This window comes from Pipistrellus hanaki (assembly GCF_964339955.1).
Source record: "Pipistrellus hanaki genome assembly, chromosome: X".
In the NCBI taxonomy this organism is placed as follows: domain Eukaryota; kingdom Metazoa; phylum Chordata; class Mammalia; order Chiroptera; family Vespertilionidae; genus Pipistrellus; species Pipistrellus hanaki.
Genome location: NC_140524.1, coordinates 37,945,688 through 37,952,212, shown reverse-complemented (window position 1 = coordinate 37,952,212; position 6,525 = coordinate 37,945,688).

Here is a 6,525-nt window from a genome sequence, read left to right as displayed (position 1 = left end):
GCCAATTGGCCTGGCCAACAACAATCAAGACTTAACTACAACAAGGCTGTACACACAGTTCACAAAGGGGTGCACCAAGAGTGTCCACCTCAGGTAAGTGGGGAGGATGACCCACTGAGCAATATAGGACACCTATCATACAAAGCTACTCTACCAACTCAAGGAAGCAGCAAAAACACAGAGACCAAGAAACAGATTACAAACTAAAGAAATGGAGGAAAACAAATGACTAGATATAGAGTTCAAAACCACAGTTAAAAGGTTTGGCAAGAATTTCCTAGAAAAGGATGATAAATTTACCAAGACTCTCAAAGATATGAAAAAGGACCAACTAGAAATTAAACATACACTGACTGAAATAAAAAAAATATTATACAGAGACCCAACAGAAGACTAGAGGAATACAAGATCAAGTCAAATATTTGAAATTCAAAGAAGCAAAAACACTCAATCTGAAAAGCAAAAAGAAAAAATAATTTAAAAATTTGAAGATAGTGTAAGAAGCCTCTGGGACAACTTCAAGCATACCGACATCAGAATAATGGAGATGCCAGAAGAAGAGAGAGAGCAAGATACTGAATACCTATTTGAAGAAATAATGACAGAAAACTTCCCCCACCTGGTAAGAGAAATAGACTTACAATTCCAGGAAATGCAGAAAACTGCAAACAAAAGGAATCCAAAGAGGATCACACGAAGACACATCATAATTAAAATGCCAAGGGCAAAAGGCAAAGAGAGAATATTAAAAGCAGCAAGAGGAAAACAGTTAATTATCTACAAGGGAGCACCCATATGTTTGTCAGCTAATTTCTCAACAGAAACTATGCAGGCCAGACAGGAGTGGCAAGAAATATTCAAAGTGATAAATAGCAAGAACCTACAACCAAGATTACTTTACCCAGCAAAGTTATTCATAAGTGAAGGTCAGATAAAGAGATTCACAGATAAGAAAAAGCTAAAGGAGTTCATTACCATCAAACCAGTATTATATGAAATGCTGAAGGGTATTCTGTAAGAAGAGGAAGAAGAAAAAGGTAAAAATAAAAATTATGAACAACAAATACATATCTATAAACAAGTGAATCTAAAAATCAAGTGAATAAAAAAATCTGATGAACAGAATCAACTGGTAAATATAATAGAATCAGGGGCATAAAAAAGGAGTGGATTGATCATTCTCAGGGGGAAAAAGGTGGGGGGGCTACAGGAAGAGACTGCACAAAAATTGTACACCTATGGATGAGTACATTGGGGGGTGAGGTAAGGGGAGAAGGTGGGGTGGGAACTAGGTGGAGGGAAGCTAAGGGAGGGAAAAGAGGAATAACTGTAATAATCTGAACAATAAAGATTTATTAAATTAAAAATAATTATCTCCAAGATCTGTAAGGACTAGTGCAGGGCATTATCATCTCTTGCCTCTATTACTGTGATCACCCTAATTGGTCTCCTGGCATTCATATTATATCCTTTCCCTATGAATCCTGGACTCTACCTAGAGTGATACATTCAAATGCACAAAATGATTACTTAACTGCTTAAAATAATTCACTAACACCCTGCTTCTCTTGATAAACCCTCAAATCCTTAAATGACTTTACAAAGGCCTGCACCATCTACTGGTATTATCTTGCCAGTTTTGAATCTTTTGTTTGCCCTATTCTATATTTTATATGCTTTATTCAAAATCTATTACTTTTTATTTCCTTAGAACAAGTGTTTAGCACATATTAGGTGCTTAGTAAATGCTTCCAGATTAATTTAAAAAACCACTGCATCCTGACAGTTCAAAACAATTTTTTTTTTTTGCTATATTATTCTGCTATGTATACAGGGCACGCCTAATCCTATCTAATAAAAGAGCGATATGCAAATTGACTGTACATCTGCTACACCCACAAGACATGCCTACAAGACATGCCTACTAGCCAATCAGAAGCGAATATGCAATTAAACCTAACCAAGATGGCTGAGGCCATTGACAGAATTGGAGGGAACTTAGGTTTCCCTGGAAATGGAGGAAGCCAAGCTTTCCACCTGCCTTGGCCAGCCCAGGCCTCTGCTTTAGGCTACAAAGTCTCAATTATAGAAGGTACATAAGTCCCAACAGAAATGGCTACCACCACAGAGTCAGCAGAAGGCTTGGCTCTGCTCCAGGCTACTAAGTTTCAATTGTAGAAGATAAATAAATCCCAGGTACCAGGGCCTCCACTTGGGTCGCTGGGGAATGTGGCCAGCCTGCAAACCACCACAGACTGCTCCACACCCTAAGGGAACCCCCACCCTGATCCAGGACACCCTTCAGGGCAATCCAGCTGGCCCCCACCCATGCACCAGGCTTCTATCGTATCTAATAAAAGAGTAATATGCAGATTGACCATCAATCCAACACACTAGTGACTGCCCCCATGTGGTCAAAGATCCTACCTCCATGTGGACACAAGATGGCCACCACAAGATGACCAGCAGAAAAGGGCAGTTGGGAGGGATAAGGCCTGCAAGGGAGGGCAGTTGTGGGCGATCAGGCCAGCAGGGGAGAGCAGTTAGGGTTGACCAGGATAGCAAAGGAGGGAAGTTTGGGGTGACCAGGACTGCAGGGAAGGGTAGTTGGGGGGAACTCAGGCCTGCAGGGGAGAGTAATTTGGGGGGAGGGGACCAGGCCTGCAAGAGAAGGCAGTTAGGGGCAAACAGGCTGGCAGGGGAACAGTTAGGCATTAATCAGGCTGGCAGGGGAGTAGTTAGGGGATGATCAGGCTGGCAGGCAGATGCAGTTAGGGGCAATCAGGAAGGCAGGCAGGCAAGCAGTTGGGAGACAGCAGTCCTGGATTCTGAGAGGGATGTCTGACTGCCCATTTAGGCTGGATCCCACCAGTGTCAGGCCTAAACAGGCAGTTGGACATCCTTCAAGGGGTCCTAGACTGGAGAGGGTGCAGGTTGGGCTGAGGGAACCACCCCCATGCACATATTTTGTGCACTGGGCCTCTAGTATTTTATATATTTTCCTTTTTACTCTGCTTTGTGTTCATTTTGCTGCTTCCTAATTAGCATGCTTTAACATCCAAACAGTTCTCTACTTTTGGGTCTTCAGTTCTAGGCTCATTAGTTTGCATTTATCAGCTCTATTAAAACAATAGGGAAGAGTTATCCTGGAAACAAGTAATGAAACAAGCTTTTCTCTTTGATGAAATAATTTTACTTTATATTACAATATTTTCTATATCTTATGATTTATCATTATAAGAAAGCTGTGCTTTGGAACATAAGTAAGATCATTCTAACTTGAACAAGTCCATGACTCAAATTACTCCAGCTCATTAGTTAGCCTGGGAGAATATTGGTGAGAGCTATCTTTTGAATTTGAGTACAGTGATTTCTGCATCTAGTAACTAAATGCTATTACATTTTCTTTTGAGACTTGCCACTAAAAAATTCTGTGAGACTTATTGACTTCTTTCCCTCTATTGTAAGAATTTAATGATCTTGCAAATTATTGACCTACTAGTATTGTAGATTATGAAACTATTTTTATAGATTGAAAATGTAAAATGGAAATAAAGTTTAAAAGGTATTTATTTTTTTCTTGCCTTCACAGCCCGTGGTCATGACTAGCAATCACGAATGTGCATGACAATGCAGGCTGCTCCCTACAAGGTGCTTGGCTTTGCTCTCCACCCCCAGCCTTCTCCTTCCTTCCTCCATTTTTATGCAGCACCTTTACATCCCCAACATCACCTCCTGATGCTGTGTCTTTTGTCCTTGTTGCTCTTCCTTCGTATGATGAATTATGTGTGTACATGTATGTGTATGTGTGTACACATGCTTGTGTGTGTTGGGGAGGAAGGGAGAGCAGTGAGAAAATAAATGTCTTCAACCAGTACAAATTTGCAAGCAAAGACAGAATATAGAGCTTTCTCATTCTTGCACATAAAGAGTATATAAAATCAAGCTTTATCAGAGCCCAAGGAAGCTTAGAGAACATTTGGAGTCTGACATGGGGTAACCAAGGCTCTGAAATGTGAAGGGACTTGTACGACTCACAGCACAAACATACCACAGTTTTATGTACAGGGGGCATAGCAAATGTATCCAGCTAATGTGGTGAATGCATCTTTTAGCTCAAAGGACTTTTCTGAGAATGAAGGCGAGATGAATACATAATTAGAGAGTAAATAGTTATAAAAGCTGCATTTCAAAGTTTGGGTTGAGGGTTTGATCTGTAGTAAAATTACCCCACTGTTTGTGCCCCTATTAAAATGCCAACAGTTGCCTTGTACTTGCTTTGATATTGTCAGGAGCTCTGCCAGAAGTGGTGACCATCACACTTTGAATTTCCCTGAGAGGACCTTGAGCTTTAATAGAATATGGATGCTACATACATACAAGCAGTGAATGAATACTAGTAAGTGTATACATAGGGTGACTCTGCATTCTGATTTGCCCAGGCCAGTCCTAATATATGCCTTTTGTCTGAACATCCTATCTGGTTTATGCACTCTCACTGTCAATAACGTCCCAATTTGGACAAACAAATTATATGATCACCCTTTTCATAAACCACAATGAGATGAGAAACAGAATTCTCAACTTAGTTTTAACTGCTCTAATGCTGCAGAAGAGGTTACGCTTATAATTAGTCTGTAAAGTGTTAAGAAACAATTTATTATTAGTTCTTATAAACATAATGTACTCAATGAGTATATAATCCCCTCATTGCAGTCTTTCAGAGTGCCTTATGAAGCCTCACATTTTTGTAACATTAGTGATATTACTCCCAAATTACCTATGACATCTGTAGCAGAGAGGTTAAATGATCTGTGCAAGGTCACACATCAATTTAGATGGTGGCAAGCCTGGAAATATTATGTGCATTATAATTACTTAACATAGTAACATTCTTTCTCTTCTTACAACTCTATGAGCTGGGTTGACTATATTTTAAAACAAATATGAGAAGTCAAACAAGCATTTATAAATGTTCTCTGTAAAAACAATTGTAGTCTACAGACTGTGATAGTTTTTTTTTTTTTGTAAGAGATTAATAGTACTTTGATGATCCTAGCTAATACCATTCTGAGGCCCCCACTAGACAACATGCTGTTCCTATTCCTGCTCTACATATAGCCTTACCCCTGCTTTACTTCAATAAACTAGACCACCATTTGGTAGCAGATTCAAATTTTTTCTTGCAAGAATACACTTTTATGCAATCTAGTGCATTTTTACCTCCTGGACAACTACAATTCATTCTTAAAAACTAAGCCATGGAAACCATTCATTTGATTACCTCACACTGAGTTGGGTGCTCTTACTTCATACATTTACAACATGTTTTATTATACCCGTATCATAGTTCTCATCTCTAGAAGCTCCATTAAGGCAGGAGGGTATCTTAGGTATGTTACTCATCCCTATATCTCCAAAGCTTTGTAGTTTTTAACATACAGTAGAGGTCCAATAAATTATTGCTAAATTAATTAAAAAGACATTTTGTATTGTAAGTAAAGTATGTAACTTCATGGACTTCAGACACTTGAGTTGTATTTTTTTTACATTTTTTTAATTTATACTATTGTAATATACTATTTGTAAAAGCTTAGAATGTGCTTACTGACCTAGAAGTTGTATATTTTGTATGCTTATATAAACATTGAATGATTTATTTGGAAAATAAATCAACAAGTTTATCTGACTTCAAACTTTACCACTCCTATTGAGCTAATTTTAAATTTAAGCTGCTTGTCTCAAAACTTAGTAATTATTGCTGAAACCGGTTTGGCTCAGTGGATAGAGCATCGGTCTGTGGACTGAAATGTCCCAGGTTCTATTCCGGTCAAGGGCATGTACATTGGTTGCAGGCACATCCCCAATAGGGGGTGTGCAAGAGGCAACTGGTCGATGTTTCTCTCTCATTGATGTTTCTAGCTCTTTATCACTCTCCCTTTCTCTCTGTAAAAAATCAATAAAATATATTTAAAAAAAAACACTTAGTAATTATTTTTCAAGAGATGTCACAATGTTTTTAAAAATCAAGGTAATTAGATGAGAAATTTTGCTTCAATTTAAAATACCCTGATTTTTTCTCAATTGAAAAGTTATTTCAAACAGTCTACACAGATTTTCCCCCCAGATAACAAAAATAAAGCTATTTGCTATATGATATTTAATGAGTAAAATATTGGATGTTAAACATTTCAGGTTTTGTCACCAAGTGACTGGATCAGTTCTTCACATAAGTAGCATTTTAGATATAAAATAATGAACACCTCATTGACTTTAGGTAGTTTTAACATTTACATGTATTTGGCCTACTTTGTATAATTTTATTTATTTATTTATTTATTTATTTATTTATTATTGATTATGGTCTCACATAATTGTCCTTATTCCCCCATTCCCATCCCAAACCCCTCCCTAGATATGCCCCCCCCCTTGTCCATGGCCACTGGCTAGGCCCATATGTATGCACACAAGTCCTTTGGTTGATCTCTTCCCCTTACCCCCATTCCCCTTATTTTCCCTCTGAGG